This window comes from Papio anubis, chromosome 4 (assembly GCF_008728515.1).
Source record: "Papio anubis isolate 15944 chromosome 4, Panubis1.0, whole genome shotgun sequence".
Taxonomy (NCBI): domain Eukaryota; kingdom Metazoa; phylum Chordata; class Mammalia; order Primates; family Cercopithecidae; genus Papio; species Papio anubis.
Window position 1 is genome coordinate 73,721,359 of NC_044979.1, and position 20,979 is coordinate 73,742,337.

At 37.5% G+C, this 20,979-nt stretch overlaps 1 pseudogene; it reads left to right on the forward strand.

The window, feature by feature from the left end:
- Positions 1 to 1,760: 1,760 nt before the first annotated feature.
- On the forward strand, positions 1,761 to 4,543 carry LOC110742738 (annotated as a pseudogene).
- Positions 4,544 to 20,979: the final 16,436 nt, after the last annotated feature.

The window sequence follows — 20,979 nt, forward strand, 5'->3', positions numbered from 1 at the left end:
AGCTCTGAAATTGAGTCAGAGATAAAAAAACAAACAACAACAACAACAAAAACATGACAAGTGGAAATTAATCAAACTAAAAAGCTTCTGCAGAGAAAAAAAGAAAACTACTTACAGAGTGAACAGACAACCTACAGAATGGGAGAAAAAATTTGCAAACTCTGCATCTGATAAAGGTCTAATATCCAACATCTATTATAAATTTGTTTACAGAACTTAACCAAATTTACAAGAAAAAAACAACCCCATGAAAGAGTGGGCAAAGAACATGAAAAGACATTTTTCAAAAGTAGACAAGCATTCGGCCAACAAGCATATGAAAAAATGCTCAACATCACTGATCATTAGAGAAATGCAAATCAATACCACAATGAGATACCATCTCACACCAGTCAGAATGGCTACTATAAAAAAGTCAAAAAATAACAGATGCTGGCAAGGTTGCAAAGAAAAAGGAACATTTATACACTGTTGGTGGGAGTGTAAATTACTTCAACCATCGTGGAAGACAGTGTGGTGATTCCTCAAAGACCTGAAAATGGAACTACCATTGGACCCAGCAATCCCATTATGGGTATATACCCAAAGGAATATAAATCATTCTATTATAATGGCATGCAAACACATACATTCCCTGCAGTACTAGTCACAATAGCAAAGACATGAAATCAACCTAAAAGCCAGTCAATAGTAGACTGGATAAAGAAAATGTGGTACATATACACCATAGAATACTATGCAGCCATAAAAAGTATGAGATCATGTCCTTTGCAGGAACATGGATGGAGCAGAGGTCACTATCCTTAGTAAACTAATGCAGGAACAGAAAACCAAATACAACATGTTCTCACCAATAAGTGGGAGCTAAATGATGAGAACACATGGACACTTAGAGGGGAACAACACACACTGGGGCCTGCTGGAGGGTGGAGGGTGGGAGGAAGGAGAGGATCAGGAAAAATAACTAATGGGTATTAGGCTTAATCCCTAGGTGACTAAATAATCTGTGCAACATACCCCCATGACAGAAGGTTACCCATATAACAAACCTGCACATACACCACTGAACTTAAAAGTTAAAAAAAAAAAAAAAGGTACTTAATCATCATCTAAGTAGGAAACCTTAGAGGGAAGGTAGGGGGTGGCAGAAACCTCTTATGTTAAAAAAGTGATCTCTCATTTGAACAGACAAACCAGAGAATCTCCTCCTAAAGTGTTTTTCCCCATTTATTCTAGTTTATCACTCAAATAATTCATATTGTTCATGTCAAAAATTCCCCAATGTGACCACAGTAATTTGTGTAATTAAGCCAGGAGTAAATGCATGTTTGACCCAGAGTATCAAAAAACAAATGAACAAAAAAAAGCAAAGACAAAAACAAACAATGACAACTACAATGCTAGGTAAGAATCTGGTCAATCACCAAGTCTGGCAGTCTAGAAAAAAAATCAACAGCTCCAAGTAAAAGACATTAAATTAAGTAGTTATCAAAGAAACAACGGCAAGCCTGAGGAATGTTCTTATTAGGTTGAAGGTTGGTCCAAGGCAAAATTTTTTTCTATAAGGACACTGGTCTGATGATATCTTCTGGACTTGTCAGCCTTGGGGGGTGCACTGAGAGCCACACTTATTGAACCAATGATAATCATTTTTCATCTTATAATTTTCTCCTAGGGACTCACAACAAAAAGAAACAAGAACAGAACAAGGGCCAAAACATTGTGGAATTAATCAGGAAGTTTCCCCACCAAATATGAGTTCTCAAATCTGATCAGATAATAAAACGATTCCCGAGAGAGGAATTCTCTTTCCCAGCACACAAAATAAACTCAGTATTACAGGGCTTCAAATAAACATATTGGACCTGAGCCCCAGTGGAGGACCTACCTCATCACTGCAGCAGGAGAGACCCCTGAACATGAGACTCAGGAAGCTTCAAGGTTATGTATGATTTCCAACCTACAAGCCTTGAGCCATGGCAAGGACGGTGTTTCAATTACAGCTTGGGACCTCTAGGATCATCAACAGTCAATTCCCTAAAAGACCATCTGAAAAACCTATTGATCAAACAAAGCTAAGTTTATTAGACTTACTGTAATAAGGTAGAGCACGACATTTAAAGTCTTAGTCGTGGCTCAAAAGGGAGAGTTTAAGGAATATTATTTATAGGGTTTAGGGGGCTTGAGCTTATGAGATTTAGGGCAAGTCTTTCATGGCAGGTAACTGATTGTGACAAGTACAATTTTGACATAATAATTTGAAATTGGTGGCAGAATAAGGTGTATTGATGAGTAAACTTGACAGATAAGCAAGCAGTTTGCCTAAGGGATAAACTTATCATAATAGGAGCTGTTTATGCAAATGAGCAAAGTATTTGCCAGGACAAACTTGGTTTGCAGAAATTCCCCAACCAAACCGTAAAATTTACTAGTTTATAGCCTTATTTTCCAGGGCTAGAATTCTCTTGAGCAGTTTTGTTATGATGGCACAGGTGGTCTGAGTTCTCAGAACCTTTTTATTTTGTGACCTCTGCCACAGCTTCCTCAGTGGTATACCTGAAAGGTATCATTGACCTAAGATTATCTCCTATAAAAACATCACTTAATATTTCAGAGGAATTTTTTTTTTATCTGTGGCATTAGAATGTACCCTTTCCTTAAAATGGTATTATCCTTTAACCTATCTGATAGTATTTCTGTTTCTATTTCCTTGCAAAGGGGGTATTCATTGTTAACAGATTAGACTTGGAAGTTTTTCCAGGGTTTGGATCTCTGATTCTTTCAGGATTCCTTTGTACATGGCCCATAAAGGAAGGCACTTTCTGGTGTATCTTTCCTTAACCTGTTCCCCTTCATGTCTAGCAAAAAATTCCGCAAACTTCTAGGGCCAGTAAGAATTTTTTTCTGATTTTTAATGTTTTACAGATTTTTCCTGAAGAATCTATGCTGAAAAAAATTAAACAGCTTGCCCTTAAGATCCTTTGGAAGAAGCAAACAAGTTGAAGATTTTTCTTCTAACATGATTGATTGGTAAAATACTAATAAAAAAAAGGATTACAGATGACAGAATCCCTCTGGTCACTTTCTCATATAAGCTACTTCATTACTTTGGACTACAGCAAGAATTCCTTTGCCAACAGTGATGCAGTGAAGTAATTTGAACAGAAGCATAAAACACATTATTTCATTGCCTACATTTATTAAAACAGAGAAGTAAAACCTAATTTGACTCATTAAATATTAGAAACATTTTTGTCACTCATCTCGAAGGCTTTTTAATTTGACAAAGAAGGTGTAGAGGCAAACATAAACAGACAATGCAAATATACAGAGAATGATGGTACTATACACACAAGCATCAGTAGAAAGATCTCAGAAGAGTGCAAAAACTAAATAAAGCCATGAAGATGCCTGTAATTTAATTTAATGTCTTCTAATAGTTATAAAAATTTTGAATTCTAGAAGACCACTGCCTGGACCTTCACTGACCATGCTGTCCCAGGGGGTACTTCCTGCTGCCACCACAGCAGTGCCCTCTCTGAAGAACGCAGCCCACCTAGGTCCAGGGATATTGCAGGCAACAAGGACTTTTCTTGCAGGGCAGCCAAGTCCTACCCTCTACTACCTCTTCCTGAATATGGAGGAAAAGTTTGTCTTGGGCTGATCCTTGAGAAATTCTTCCAGTTTCTTTATTCTAAAACTTGTGTAACAGTACCCTATGTGCTTGGAGCCTGGGCTTGTCTTGTATGCGGTACCCAAAGAAATATATGTGATTACTCCTACTCTACAGTATCAGTAGTAGGTTACTCTTCTATGGAATTTAAAAATATGGTACCTCTATTGGAAATTAGCTGATAAACTCAACGAGCAAAAAATTGTCCAACTAGAAGAGGTGAAGCAGGCTTCCATCAAACAAATCCAGGACACAATTGATTTGGAGAAGTTATTGCAGGTATTGGTTTAGAAGTGCATTACTATTTTGATGTCCAGAGGAATAACATTGCTATGGCTTTGGAGGTTATTTACCGGGAATGGCTGCATAGCGTATATGAGGTAAAGAATTACCTGGGCTATCATATCTGTGTGTAAAATATGATGCATCGAAAGGAACAAGAGCACATGATCAACTGGATGGAGAAGCACATATTCCAGAGGATCTCTGCACAGCAGGAAAAGGAGACAGTTGCCAAGTGCATTGCAAATCTAAAGCTGCTCTCAAAGAAGGCTCAAGCACAGCCAGTTCTGTCAGTGTATCCAGCCCAACTGAGACAACTGAAACAACTGACTGACTAAGTGAAAGGTAGTCTTTGTGCCAAAATCTTTCTGTATTGCTGTCTACTGAAGTTACAGTTTACTTTTCCTAAAAGTGAAAAGTTTCAGTGTCATTATAGTGAAAGAATTAAGTCTATTGGTCAATCAGATGGTTCTCATCTTTCTTCCTCTGCATGTTGAGTTGTTCCGTGATCACTTTTGAATGAATGGTTTGTTTTTATTAAAACTTGCTGCCTGGCTAAAGATTAGCAAGATGTAGTTTAAACTTGTAATTAATCCTACCATCTTGCAATAAAGTGACAATTGAAACAAGAAAAAAATTATAAATTATAAACTATAAAACTCTATCTTCTAGAATTGAATACAAAAAGAATGCAAGCTATAGAATAGAAAATAATATCAAAAGGATACAAGCTATGATCAAGTATAAAGGGTTTTGAAACTAGACAGAAAGATATTTAAATATTTTGGGGAAAAATAAGTGAAAATCCAAATAAGATGACGAAGCAAAGTAACAACAATCTTGGTGGGGGGTGCACGCTTTTTTTAAGAGACACATTCAGGCATTTCCTGCTTAATGTCAGTAAACTGTTTCTGACAATCTGCACTTACATGCAAAATTGTTAACAGGAGCCTATTTCCAATCATTTTATTTATTTATTTATTTACCTATTGAGATGGAGTCTCGCTCTGTTGCCCAGGCTGCAGTGCAGTAGCATGATCTCGGCTCACTGAAACATCTGCCTCCTGGGTTCAAACGATTCTCGTGCCTCAACCTCCCAAGCAGCTGGGATTACAGGCTCCTGCCACCACGCCTGGCTAATTTTTGTATTTTTAGTAGAGATGGGGTTTCACCATGTTGGCCAGACTCGTCTCAATCTCCTGACCTCGTGATCTGCCTGCCTTGGCCTCCCACAGTGTTGTGACTACAGGCGTAAGCCACAATGCCCAGCCTATTTATTTTTAAAATTTGATAATTTTGCTAATCTTCTCTGTATCGTGCCCATTTTAGTATATGTACTGCCGAAGCAAGCACTCCAATTATTTTAAACAGCAAAACGTATAATATGCTCAATGGCAACTGAAAACCTCCAGTTTCTTCAAATACAAAAAACAGTTGCATATGAATAACAGACTTTAATGTCAGGATGTGAAATTATTATAACTAAATGTTGTATTATGTGCAATAATGCTGCAGTGCCTCTCTTTATACCTTGGACATAATGAGAGTTGCATCCTTCCTACTGACACTTTGATATGTTTGTCAAGGCTTCTATGCTGATTCTGTCAGTCTGTCAATCGTATTTGAATCACATCTCATGGCTTTTTCCTGTCATCATTTTGATTAAAAATATTGCATTGAGCTTTGGGGACATAAATATAATTTTCCCCCACATAAACACCAGCCTCAAATAATGTATTGAGAGATAAATATGTTTTATGAAGTCAGAGGTATTAAAAGCCAAGAGGCATCCTACTGGGAAAATCTTAACTGAGGAGAGAACCAGCAGCGTATTGACGATATTATGAAATATGTGATTTAAATGCATGGACTTGAACTATGTGAAACCCTCTCTACAGGCCCTTTTTAAAGTTATAGTAATTACAATTAAGACTTAACCTGAGCCACTTACTGCTGTCACTAAAAAATCATTCTAAAGGTCAGCCTTAAAAAGGAAGGAAACTCCGATACACACTAAAACATGGACGAATCTTGAGGACACCAAGCTAAGCGAAATAAGCCAGTGACAAAAAGACAAACATTGTACGATCCCATTTATATGAGGTATCTGGAGCAGTCGAATTCACAGAAACAAAGTAGAATGGTGATTGCCAGGAATTGGGAGGGAAATGGGCTGTTGTTTAATGGGTATAGAGTTTCAGTTTCACAACATGAACAAGTTCTGGAGATTGGTTGCACAACAACCTGAATATATGGAACACTATTCAACTCTACACTTAGAAATGGTGAATGTGGTAAGGTTTATGTTTTGTATTTTGTATCACAATAAAAAAAAAAAAAGGATGTGGAGCGGAGAATCATTCTAGAACCTCACTTTACTCAGAAGATGTCTCCAAAAATTTCTTGATATGACATAAGTGTCTCTAGTGATAAAGGATGTTTTCACTCAGGAAGAATTAGCAGTATGTGTAAAAAAATTGAGAAAATAAAATCTGTAGTGTTATTATTTTGCATTAAGGAATCTTGTATATCTGCCAGTATTTTTTAAATGTTTGTCTTATTAGCCGTGTAATTCAATTTTCTAAAGTGTACTTGTGTAATTGATTTAGGCTTATGATATGAAATTGAATTCTTGCTAAATATATATATGGTCTAGAAAAAAATCTAAGATAACCTGAGGTATTTATAAGTTTAATTTGTGAGATTAATAAGAGTACTCAGGAAGACTGTGTCAGACAATCATATTGCTGAAAAGAAAACTGAACATTTTAACATAAAATGTGAAATGCAAAAGGAAATTTAATAAACTTAGATGTTTAAGGGAATTTAATAAGGTCCTAAAATCCTCCTTAAAAGGAGTTATAAAAATTTTCTATATTTTTAAAAAAGAATTTAAAGACTAGAAGGTGAATAAAAGCTTAAGAAAGAATCAAGTAAATAAAACATTCATTTAAAAAGAAACCTAAGTAAACCTCTAAATGGCTTCTTCTACACATAAAAGCTGTCCTTGAGGGCATCAGAAAACTCATTTAACACTGAAAATAATATTGAGAGTGACAAAAATCCTTCCCCTGACGGAACTCTAGCCAGGCTCCTCTGAGCAGTCTTCTCAGCTAGGCCTCAACCTTGGCCTATAAATGCTTTAATAAACACTTACATAGTTGCTAACAGCTCAAGGCTGAATCCCCAGAATGACCCCAGTCCCTCTTCAAGTGTCTGCCTTAGAAAACTCAAGGTTGTCAAAAGAATTTACTGTTTTCTCTAGCCAACATCTGAAGATAGAGCCCCCGCCTCCCAGTCTCTGTGGGAGGGTAGGAGCTTAACTTTAATAAACACCAGTTAATAAGCCCAGATCGATTTCACGTGGATCAACCCCCTTTTCACTTTTTCTAATTTTTCACTTCCCCAGCTTCATTGAGAGCTGGCCTACTCCTGTCACTATTTCCTTACTGCCCCTTTAAAACACCCACTCACTTCTGCACAAATCAAAGCTCAGGTCAGTTCACATTGAACTCTTTTCCTTATTGCAATAGTGTATTACTGAATAAAACCTGTCCTTACCACTTCAACTTGTGTCCAACTTTCTTTATCTTTGACAAAGGTAAAGAAAGAGTGAGACTTGGGTTGCAACAAGCTAACAGGTAGTTGTTAACTGACATAGTATGGGCAAGTCAGGTACCCTATAGAACAGAAATAGAACTAAATTCAAAGACTCCAGAGAACCATGGCTAAAAATGTAAATGTTGGAGTACTTGTCTTCCTATTTAAGTTATATTGAGCCCTTCTCAGTAATTTTTAACCTCAGAGCTTTTACTTGGTTTTTTATTCATTAACTGTTATGCCAGCAGGCAATTTGTGAGTTCTGGGGAAGGCCTGAAACTGTGGAGCGGAAACTATAAGGAACCTTGATAATGAGCAGCCTAATTCTCTCTTCATCTCTGGGACAGAGTAACTTATAATTCTGCTCAGGTGCAAAAGCAGTTTGAAACTGACTGTGCCTCCGGCTCTTAAAGATTTTCCTACAATCAAAAATAGATTTTCTTTTATTTTTAAGTAATCGGCAAAGCACCCTGCTCAGCAACATATACATTTAATAATTTGGGGGGAAGATAATAAGGATGACCTGGTATGATACCATTTTAACGAGCCAGTTTGTTGCTGAGTAAGCTCTGGGCTTTGGTGCGTATAAGGTACATTTTTAAATGAGTCAGAATCACTTATTGATCACCCTCTGTGTGTAAATTACTGTGTTAGTATTATTGACAATTTAAAAGAACAACAGAAGAAAAAAGACTCAGACTTCAAAGGGTTTCTAACAGTCTTTTTGAAATAATGAACACTTTGAGGCAGGCAAAGGCCAAGGTAACCTGCTGCAGCCCTGCGTCAGTTTCAGGGTTCAGGGTCATTCACTAGGATAAGAAGAAAGGAGTTGAGAACTAGAAGTAGACTATAAAAATGAAATTACCTCCAAAGCAATCCTCAGACCAATGATCAAATGAAACCTATCAAGCAGGGGGACCAGAGAAGCCCATCCAAAATTATATTTTGTTACTTACCACAACACTTGGTCCAACTATCAGTTCAGTGAAGAATTTTCAGACTACAGAAAAGTCACCTCTGTCCTTGAAAAACTGAAAATACAAACAATGGCCAGATCAAATATGCAATCCAACTCTGACCCACAATTGCTGCAGCAATCAGCCCAAAATGATTAAAACTTGTTCAGTGACTGCCAGCTTCCCCTGATTCTTGCCCCAGCTTCCAACTCAGGACCACTCAGAGAAAGCCAAATGTGCTTTTCAATTCAGTTGCACAGGGTGCCCTGCTTCTAGCTAGCCCACCTCCAGCTTCCCCATGCCAACAACTTCCTATCAAAGCAGACCTGAAGGTTTCCCCTTTTTTTTTTTTCTTCGCTATAAGGCTTCCCTAGCTGCCTTGCAGTCTCTGCCAAAAGCAAGTGATAGTGGCTGCTTCCCTGTCTATAGCAAGGTCTGAAAAAACAGTCTTTTAAATTCTCATCTCAGTGGTCTTGATTTATTTCCACAATTTTACTGGATGCCCCACCTGAATACGTTCTGCACTGTCTGTTGCCGTCAACCAGGTGAAGATGCTACAGTAGGAGGCCCCTCGTGCCTCACTACTCGTGTCTTACAGAGCGCACGCTGATGTGGTAAGTTTGCAGTGGGTCTAAACTTGGCTTTCTTTATGTTGAGTTTCTTAGTCATTTATTCAGTTCGATAAACAGAGTTTGTAACTTGTTCCCATTTGTTTAACTTCCTTGGTGGAATCAGGTCATTCTGTTTTGCTGTCTGTTGTGCTTCTGTTCTATGTTGTGCTGTTTGAAAGTATTGTTTGTTATAAGGAGAATCACAGGGTAGACACAGGCATAGCCTTAATAAACCTGTTGTTCCAGCTGGCCTCACGGGCCCACTAATTTGTGGTTCTTACTGGACAGGTGTTCATTTGGCAAATTCTGCTCTGGTCACCAAAAACAAAATGAGTTTCTCCTTTTGTCTTGACTTTTTGTCTTAAAAGCTTGGCTTAATGATGAGAAAGTGTTCTCTGGTTTTCAATCTGCAGGGTCTGGGAGTTAGGGAGGTGCAGATTATCAGTTCTGTGCATGGAGGCAGCCACTTTTCAGGTTAGTGATCCAGAACATGAGATGTCCAAGGATCACATTTCTACTGACCATGGCCAGCTCTCATGGAGTCATGTGTGTCTCAAATCTCCTCCCTAGAAAGAACTCCCTCTTAAATGTACTCATGTTATAATCCTATTTTTTGCACCTCTCTAAAAGGCCTAAGTTTACCAAGAATGATTTGGGCGTTCAATGGCCACTCTGGGGAACATTTGACTTGAACAAAATTGTTCATTTGAGAAGTGCCTTAAGAAAGGGAATAATATTTCTCTGGCCAAATAGACAACATTTCTTAATTGGTATGCAAAGACCTCTAAATTAAATTCTGAATTAAAAATTGCTTCACTAAAAGTTCTTTTGGCCAAAGATAATAAGCAATAAAGCAAACTTAAGCAAATGTAAGCTAAAATAAACTAGACTCATCCCCCATTAAGTCCTCCTCCTCCTTATCCTCCAGGTGCTTCCCTATATTCAGCTTTTCCTCTTCTCTGTTATCCTCTGATCCTCTCCTTCTGCACTTCTATGGACTCATCCTTCCCTGGTTCAGACCCTCTTTCTTTTGCCAACACCTCTCCAAAGAGCCTGACATACAACTTGCCTCGAATGATCCATTCCACTCTTGAGCCAGGCATGCAGGCACCTGTAGAATTTAAACCTCTTCCCAGCCCTTAACTATAACCATTAGGCCCTTAACTGAAAAATGTTCCTTTCTGCTCTGTGATACCCTCCCTGCAAATTTAAAATAGAGAGACTTACTTAGCCATAGAATTGTAATATTAAATGCACAATAGGAGGATTTTGTCTTGAGGTTCCAGAGGATACCTCTATTACCAAGTTGTTTCTAGTCTAGATATACATTTACTTCTCCATTATATTTGAGGCATATCTCAAATAAGGATTATGACACTGTACCTAACACTTCATGGGCTAAAAATTCCACTGACATAGGAAAAATAATTGGAGCAGAACCTATTTAAATAGATCCTACCAAACCGTTATACAAAGTTCACCAAGATCCCTCAAAACCAGAAGCAAAGGAAGGGCTCAGACCTGTAGTTTAAGGCTTCATAGCAAAATATCTGCAATAGCTCCTGTAACACTCCCATCCTAAGAGCAAATAAATCAAACACATAAGTACATCTATTTTTTTCACAACCTGAGAATCAGCAGCAAACCTGTTACCCCTCACTTGCTAGTAGTACCTAACCCAAATATCAACCTGTCATTGATTCCACCTGAAACCACTTGCTTCAATGTCGTGGATCTTTTTTCTAACTTACTCAGTGTGCCTGTAGACCAGGACAGTGAATATCTTTCCTTTCACCTGGAGAAGACAACAATATATCAGGATAATCATGCCTAGGAGTTTTTGAAGCTCCCTCCTATGTTTCCTGGGTACTCAATCGGGAGTTAAAATATCTAAATTTCCCTTGTGATTCACACCAGTACAATATGTAGACAGTGTCATCATTTGTTGAGAGAACAAAGAATTTCATTTACTTGCTCTTTGCTATAACAGAAGAGGGACATAAAATTTCAAAAGTTGTTACAATTTTGCCAAAACACTGCCTATTATTTAGGGCATGACCTGTCTGAGAAAAACACTTTCTCCTAAGTCCTAATGACTATCCAAACATATCCTATGCCCCTTATAAAATGGCAATTGAGATGATTTCTAAGTTTAACGGGATATTGCAGACATTGAGTATCAAATCCTTTTGAGCTTGTGATACTTCTTTATGAATTGAATAACATCTTGCAATGCAATTGACTATGGAGATGACTAAACAATCCCCCATCAGTGAAGATCTGGAACCCTAGCCTTTCTGGAATTGGTCAACCTCTTGAAAGTAAGAGAATGACCAAAGGTGGGAGACTAAGAGACTGAATATGCAAATGGACAATGGCCAGACCAAATATGCAATCCAACTCTGACCTCTCACAACCTCACAACCTCACAACCTCTGCTACAATCAGCCTACAACAATCAGAACATGGTCAATGACTGCCAGCTTCCCTAATTTTTGCCCTGGCTTCCAACTCAGGATGAACTGCTAAATGATCTCCTCCAAATCAATTACATTGGATACCACATTTCTAGTTAGCCCACCTCCAACTTCCCCATGCCAATAACCTGCAATCAGAGCACACATAGAGCATCCTTTTGTTCACCTAGAGCTTTTGCACTCCCCTGCCTGCCTTCAAGTGTCTGTCAGATGCAAGTGATGGAGGCTGATGGCCTTGCTATAGCAAGCCCTGCATAAACAGTCCCTTTCGAGTTTTCTCTTACTTGTATTGCATTTATTTCCATATTCTCCACTCAGAACTTTTTTATTTGAACAAATTTGGTCCCTAGCTATGGTAAGTTCCTGAGCACTATCAATCCCACCTACAGTCAGAATAAGTCTTATGCTACTTAAACTCCAGAGTCAAAATATCTATGTAAAAATGCCGCTGTCTTACTCTAAAGAAATATATAGACACTTAACTTTTTCTGTGCCCCCAAGTGCATGGATGCTATGAGTTTATTCAGAATGAAGGAGGTGTCAATTCAAAGATTTTTAAAGTTAAGGTGACCACTCCATGTTTGTCTACCCTGTCTTTAATTAAACCATGCTCTGGTCATCTCATCTCCAAACTCACCTCCAAAAACTGACCCTTGAAACATAGGTATGAATTTTGAGGAGTAAATTCCTACTTACTTCACAGTCATTTCCAGTAGATGGTTTTATAAGGAGGGTTACTATTAAGAGAAGCTTGGGAATCACATTGTCAGTCATGTAGTTTTATAGAAATGTCAAAACTATACCTAGTGAAATACATGCCAGCCCTACAGGAAAACTAACATTTTGTCTCCATGAATATAATAGAAAAACTATCAAAAAATCAGAAATAGGCAAAATTGAGTACTGAGTGTTCTTTCAGTTCTGTAGGGGCAGAAGTTAACAGGTAGATTTCTGTTGAATAGAAAAACAACTTCTACTCTGTATCATTTATTGCCCTGTGAGTATTAACCAGCTCAGTGTTTACCCAAGCAATCTAATACTAATTTTTTTTTATTAAATTAGCTGTAGATTCCTGGCTCCTCTTTGTACTAGTTTTAACATCTACTAGTTCCCTCATTAATTGGTTGAAAAAACTTTGACACATGTTCATTTGATATTCACATGAGATATAATTTTATCTTTCTAAAAATTATACTTCAACCATTAAAAATGTAAGCTCCCTGACATTTGGGGCTGAATGATAAAAAAGAAAAAGAAATTAAGCTCTTGAAGGAAAGACATTATATGATGAGGTTTTTTTTTTTTTTAGCTATTATAACGATATATAATCCTAATATTGAATCAACCTTGCATTCCTGAGATATATAATATACTTGATATTTTGGTGCCAAATTCTATTTGCTAATATTTGTATTTAGGATATTTAGTGTTCCCAGATAATTTTTAGAAAAAGAGAAAATCATGACTCATATAAACATAAAAACAGCAACTATGAAAACTTTCAAAAGGAAAGCTAAAATGGAAAAAAAAAAAAAACTATATAGAGTAAAGGGATGGTGAAGGGAATTGCAAATAGGCACAAAACTGTTTTTTCCAGAGTTAGTCAAAATCATTACCGAACAAGACAGCAGTCATATATTTGTCAGTTACCTACACATAAAAAGAGATCAAATAGCTCAAAGACAATGAACAGGACTAGAATCTGACAAGCTGGAAGGTATGCTGCAAATGATGCATAGTTTCCATTGAAACACACATGAAAAGTTTGACATAATCATTGGTAAAGTTGGTCTGCAATTTAATTTCTTTTTTTTTTTTTTTTTTTTTTTGAGGCAGGGTCTTATTCTGTCACTCATGCTGGAGTGCAGTGGCATGACCATAGCTCACTGCAACCTCAACCTGCTGGGCTCAAGTGATCCTCCCACCTCAGTCTCCTGAGTAGCTGGGACCACAGGTGTGCACCACTACAGCTGGCTAATTTCTTTACCTTTTTGTAGAGACAGGGTCTCATCATGTCGCCCTGGCTGATCTTGAATTCTTAGGCTCAAGCAATTCTCTTGCCTTGGTCTCCCAAAATGCTACGATTACAGGCATGAGTGACCACATGTAATCTGAATTTTTAAATAAAATATTCATTGCATTTTAGTATTGTAAAACAAAAAAAAATACCTTTGCAACTCTTTTATTTAAAAACGGTTTCACTGGGTGCAATAGTTTGCATCTGTAGTCCCAGCTACTTGGGAGACTGAGGTGGGAGGATCACTGGAGCCCAGGAGTTCTAGACCAGCCTAGACAATATAGTAAGAACTGAAAAGAAAGAAAGAAAAAAAAAGTTTCAAGACACAGGGACATCAGTAAAAATGATACCATATGAACCTCCAATGCCCTGTTCCTCCCAAGAAACATCCAAAAACCTGGCAAAAACTTTCAGAGTCAACTTTATCTCAATTCTGGAAGACAGACAATGGTTTGCAGCAACAAAGGGAACACTTAATCAGGAGAAAGGGCATTGAAACAAAGTGAAAGAACTTTGCAGCAGTTTAACAGCCTTGTCCTGTCCCTTTCCCCAGCACAATAGAGGTCTTGAAGACAGTATCTTGTGTTCCTGATATGGGGACATGGTTCCAGAAGAAGCCTAGTAGACCTCTTTCCCAGGAATTACTCTTTTCTCTTTTGACCTGTTCGCGGGTTCCCTGAAAGACTAACACATGGGTCCTGCCTTTGTTTCATCTACCTTGGAATTCTCTCAAGGTGGAGAATCAGAGAGATATTCCTCTAAAACATTGTATACCATCACACACAGAGTATGTTCCTCTAAATCATTGAAAGCCAAAAGAATGAGCATCTGTCAGCGGAGACAAAAAAGAAAGGTTGGGGAAAACAATTATTTCCACACAGTGAGGAAGAAAAAGTTGAGAGTAGGAATCTGTAGGGAATAAAGGCTTTGAAAAACTCTTGCCTATAATGGAGAATCTAGGAAGTTACACACAAACTCAGAGCAGGATGCATGCTCAGAAAAGACCCGAGAAGGCCATAAACTTTCACCTTTGGCTGATCTTTAGGTTTAATGAAAGCAGGAAGTGAAGGTTAAGTCAGAGTTGTAAACTGCCTAAGCAATGAAGGAATGCCTCAACAACCAATCTTCAAAAACCTAGAGAATATCATATTTCTCTTCTTTTCTTTCATCCTCCCTTTGTTTTCTTTCTTTTTTTCTGCTTCGTGTGTGTGTGTTTGAGGTGGGGAGAGTGTTCCCAGAATTTAAGAAAAATCTCTATGAAGGAATTATGTGACAACTAAACTAAAAGAACAAAGATTTCCGACAAACACATGATAAAGAAGATAGTTTTTATAAGAAGAGTTTAGGAAAGTCATTAAAACAAACAACTACAACTCATAGCAAGCAAAATCAGCAAATCCTGGAGAAAGAAGAATTTGATTTCCAGAGTTAGTATGTTTTAATATACAAAATTTGGCTGGGCGCGGTGGCTCACGCCTGTAATCCCAGCACTTTGGGGGGCCAAGGTGGGTGGATCACGAGGTCAGGAGATTGAGACCATCCTGGCCAACACGGTGAAACCCCCGTCTCTACTAAAAATACAAAAAATTAGCCAGGTGTGGTGTCAGGCGCCTGTAGTCCCAGCTACTCCAGAGGTTGAGGCAGGAGAATGAATCCAGGAGGGCGGAGCTTGCAGTGAGCCGAGTCGCGCCAATGCCCTCCAGCCTGGGCTCCAGCAAGACTCCGTCTTTAAAAAAAAAAAAAAAAAAAGAAGCAGAGAGAGAAAGATCAAGAAAGCATGGCCCATTTAAAGGGAGAAAAAAAGAAATTAATGAAAACTACCCTTGTGGAAGCACAGACATTTTTCTTAAGTAGACAAAGATCTGAATACGTTGTCATAAATATGCTTAAAGAGCTAAAGGGAAACATGGAGAAAGAAAGAAAAGAAACAAAGAAAATTATATCTCAACAAATAGAAAATATCAACAAAGGAATAGAAATTTCAAAAATAAATAAATAGAATATTTGGATCTGAAAAATACCATAACAGAAATGAAAAATTCACTGAAGGGGTTCAACAGCAGATTTAAGCCGTCAGAAGAAAGAATCAGTGAACTAAAAAAGAAGTCAAATGAAATTATTTAGTCTGAGAAACAGAAAGAAATAAAGATGAAGAAAAATTAACAGAGCTTAATTGTGAGACACCATTTAGCATACCAAGTTATGCATAATAGGAAGGAGAGGTGATAGAGAAATGGGCCGGAAGAATGTTTGAAGGATATTTAATATTTCAATAAATAATTGCCAAAACATTTCCAAATTTGAAAAAGATATGAATCTATATACCCACAAAGCTTAATAAATTCTGAAATTGAGTAACTATTTATGCTTTAGTAGTCACTTGCATTTTAAAATCTATTACCTGTTCTTTTTTGATCACTTTTTATTTTTTCTGATATTTGTATATTTTTTTTTCTTTAGTTTTTTTAATATATATATACTTTTTAAGTTCTGGGGTACATGTGCAGAACGTGCAGGTTTGTTACATAGGTATACATGTGCCATGGTGGTTTGCTGCACACATCAACCCATCATCTACATTAGGTATTTCTCCTAATGCTCTCCCTCCCCTAGCTCCCCAACCCCCGACAAGCCCCAGTGTGTGATGTTCCCCTCCTTATGTCTATGTGTTCTCATTGTTCAACTTCCATTTACAAGTGAGAACATGTGGTGTTTGATTTTCTGCTCTTGTGTTAGTTTGCTGAGAATGATGGTTTCCAGTATCATACATGTCCCTGAAAAGGACATGAACTCATCCTTTTTTATGGCTGCATACTATTCCATGGTGTATATGTGCCACATTTTCTTTATCCAGTCTATTGTTGATGGGTATTTGGGTTGGTTCCAAATCTTTGCTATTGTAAATAGTGCCGCCATAAACATATGTGTGCATACATCTTTATAGTAGAATGATTTATAATCCTTTGGGAATATACCCAGTAATGGGATTGCTGGGTCAAATGGTATTTCTAAGTTCTAGATACTTGAAGAATCACTACACTGTCTTCCATAATGGTTAAACTAATTTACACTCCCACCAACAGTGTAAAAGCATTCATATTTCTCCACATCCTCTCCAGCATCTGTTGTTTCCTGACTTTTTAATGATTGCCATTCTAACTGGTGTGAGATGGTATCTCATTGTGGTTTTGATTTGCATTTCTCTAATGACCAGTGATGATGAGCTTTTTTTCATAAGTTTGTTGACTCCATAAATGTCTTCTTTTGAGAATTGTCTGTTTATATTCTTCACCCAATTTTTGATGGGGTTGTTTGTTTTGTTCTTCTAAATTTGTTTAAGTTCTTTGTAGATTCTGGATATTAGCCCTTCCTCACATGGATAGGTTCCAAAATTTTCCTCCATTCTGTAGGTTGTCTGTTCACCCTGATGATAGTTTCTATTGCTATGCAGAAGCTCTTTGTTAAATCTGATCCCATTTGTCAATTTTGGCTTTTGTTGCCATTGCTTTTGGTGTTTTAGTCATAAAGTCTTTGCCCATGCCTATGTCTTGAATGGTATTGCCTAAGTTTTCTTCTAGGGTTTTTAAGGTTTTAGGTCTTATGTTGAAGTCTTTAATCCATCTTGAGTTAATTTTTGTAGTAAGGAAGGGATCCAGTTTCAGCTTTCTGCCTATGACTAGCCAGTTTTCCCAACACCATTTATTAAATAGGAAATCCTTTCCCCATTGCTGGTTTTTGTCAAGTTTGTCAAAGATCAGATGGTTGTAGTGTGTGGCATTATTTCTGAGGCCTCTGTTTGTTCCATTGGTTTATATATTTGTTTTGGGTAGCAGTACCATGCTGTTTTGTTACTGTAGCCTTGCAGTATAGTTTGAAGTCAGGTAGTGTGATGCCTCCAGCTTTGTTCTCTTTGCTTAAGATTTTCTTGGCTATGTAGGCTCTTTTTTGGTTCTATATGAAATTTAAAGTAGTTTTTTCCAATTCTGTGGAGAAAGTCAATGGCAGCTTAATCAGGATAGCATTTAATCTATAAATTACTTTGGGCAGTATGAGCATTTTGACAATATTGATTATTCCTATCCATGAACATGGAATATTTTTCCATTTGTTTGTGTCATCTCTTATTTCCTTGAGCAGTGGTTTGTAGTTCTCCTTGAAGGGGTTCTTCACATCTCTTGTAAGTTGGATTCCTAAGTATTTTATTCTCTTTGTGGCAATTGTGAATGGGAGTTCACTCATAATTTGGCTCTCTGATTGTCTGTTGTTGGTGTATAGGAATGCTTGTAATTTTTGCAGATTGATTTTGTATCCTGAGACTTTGCTGAAGTTGCTTATCAGCCTAAGGAGATTTTGGGCTCAGACGACAGGGTTTTCTAAATATACAATCATGTCATCTGCAAAGAGACAATTTGGCTTCCTCTTTTCCTAATTGGAAAATTATTACCCCTTTATTTCTTTCTCTTGCCTGATTGCCCCAGCCAGAATTTCCAATACTATGTTGAATAGGAGGGGTGAGAGAGGGCATCCTTGTCTTGTGTCAGTTTTCAAAGGGAGTGCTTTCAGTTTTTCCCATTCAGTATAATATTGGCTGTGGGCTTGTCATAAATAGCTCTGATTATTTTGAGGTAAGTTCCATCAACACATAGTTTATTGAGAGTTTTTAGCATGAAGGGGTGTTACATTTTGTTGAAGGCCTTTTCTGAATCTATTAAGATAATCATGTGGGTTTTGTCATTGTTCTGTTTATGTGATGGATTACGTTTATTGAGTTGTGTATGTTGAACCAGCCTTGTATCCCAGGGATGAAGGTGACTTGATCGTGGTGGATAAGTTTTTTGATGTGCTCTTGGATTCGGTTTGCTAGTATTTTATTGAGGATTTTCGCATCAGTGTTCATCAGGGATATTGGCCTGAAATTTTCTTCTTTTGTGGTGTTTCTCTGTCAGGTTTTGGTATCAGGATGATGCTGGTCTCATAAGATGAGTTAGAGAGGATTTCCTCTTTTTCTATTGTTTGAAATAGTTTCAGAAGGAATGGTACCAGTTCTTCTTTGTACCTCTGGTAGAATGCAGCTGTAAATCCATCTGGTCCTGGGCTTTTTTTTTTGGTTGGTAGGCTATTAATTGCTGCCTTAATTTCAGCACTTGTTACTGGTCTATTCAGGGATTTGACTTCTTCCTGGTTGATTCTTGGGAGGATGTATGTGTCCAGGAATTTATCCATTTCTTCTATATTTTCTAGTTCATTTGCATACAGGTGTTTATAGTATTCTCTGATTGTAGTTTGTATTTCTGTGGGATCAGTGGTGATATCCCCTTTATCATTTTTTATTGCATCTATTTGATTCTTCTCTCTTTTTTTCTTTATTAGTCTGGCTAGGATCTATTTTGTTGACCTTTTCAAAAAGCAGCTCCTAGATTCATTGATTTTTGAAGGTTTTTTGTGTCTCTTTCTCCTTCAGTTTTGCTCTGATCTTAGGTATTTCTTTTCTTCTACTAGCTTTTGAATTTCTTTGCTCTTGCTTCTCTTGTTCTTTTAATTGTGACATTAGGTTGTCAATTTTAGATCTTTCCTGCTTTCTTTTGTGTGCATTTGGTGCTATAAATTTCACTCTACACACTGTTTTAAATGTGTCCCAGAGATTCTGGCACATTGTGTCTTTGTTCTCATTGGTTTCAAGAACTTCTTGATTTCTGTCATGATTTTGTTATTCACCCAGTAGTCATTCAGGAGCAGGTTATTCAGTTTCCATGTATTTGTGCAGTTTTGAGTGAGTTTCTTAATACTGAGTTCTAATTTGATTCCGATGTGGTCGGAGAGACTGTTTGTTATGATTTCCATTTTTTTTTTTTTTTGCATTTGCTGAGGAATGTTTTACTTCCAATTATGTGGTCAATTTTAGAATAAATGTGATGTGGTGCTGAGAAGAATGTATACTTGGAACTCCAAATGTTGATTTGGAATGGAGAGTTCTGTAGATGTCTATTAGGTCCGCTTGGTCCAGAGTTGAGTTCACGTCCTGGATATCCTTATTAATTTTCTGTCTTGTTGATCTGTCTAATATTGACAGTGGGGTGTTAAAGTCTCCCACTATTATTATGTGGCAGTCTAAGTCTTTGTAGGTCTCTAAGAACCTGCTCTATGAATCTGGGTGCTCCTGTACTGGGTGCATATATATTTAGGATAGTTAGCTCTTCTTGTTGCATTGATCCCTTTACCATTGTGTCATGGCCTTGTCTGTCTCATTTGATCTTTGTTGGTTTAAAGTCTGTTTTATCAGAGACTAGGATTGCAACCCAGTTGTGGGTTTTTTTTTCTTCTTTGCATTTGCTTGGTAAATATTCCTCCCTCCCTTTATTGTGAGCCTATGTGTGTCTTTGCACATGAGATGGGTCTCCTGAATACAGTACACTGATGGGTCTTGACTCTTTATTTAATTTGCCAGTCTGTGTCTTTTAATTGGGGCATTCAGCCCATTTATATTTAAGGTTAATATTGTTATGTGTGAATTTGATCCTGTCATTGTGATGCTAGCTGGTTATTTTGTCCGTTAGTTGATGAAGTTTCTTCATAGCGTCAATGGTCTTTACAATTTGGTATGTTTTTGCAGTCGCTGGTGCTGGTTGTTCCTTTCCACGTTTAGTGCGTCCCTCAGGAGCAGGGCAAACCTGGTAGTGACAAAATCTCTCAGCATTTCCTTGTCTGTAAAGCATTTTATTTCTTCTTTGCTTACAAAACTTAGTTTGGCTGGATATAAAATTCTAGGTTGAAAATTCTTTTCTTTAAGAATGTTGAATATTGGCCCCCACTCTCTTCTGGCTTGTAGGGTTTCTGCTGAGAGATCTGCTGTTATTCTGATGGGCTTCCCTTTGTGGGTAACCCGAACATTCTCTCTGGCATATTTTTTCCTTCATTTCAACCTTGGTGATTCTAACGGTTATATGTCTTGGGGTTGCTCTTCTCGAGGAATATCTTTGTGATGTTCTCTGTATTTCCTGAATTTGAATGTTGACCTGCCTTGCTAGGTTGGGGAAATTCTCCTGGATAATACCCTGAAGAGTGTTTTCTAACGTGGTTCCTTTGTCCCCGTCACTTTCAGGTACACCAATCAAACATAGATTTGGTCTTTTCACCTAGTCCCATACTTCTTGGGGATTTTGTTCATTTCTTTTCACTCTTTCTTCTCTAATCATATTTTCTCACTTTATTTCAGTCAGTTGATCTTCAATGTCTGATATCCTTTCTTCTGCTTGATCGATTCATCTACTGATACTGGTGTATGCTTCGCGAAGTTCTCATGCTGTGTTTTTCAGCTCCATCAGGTCATTTATGTTCTTCTCTAAACTGTTTATTCTAATTAGCA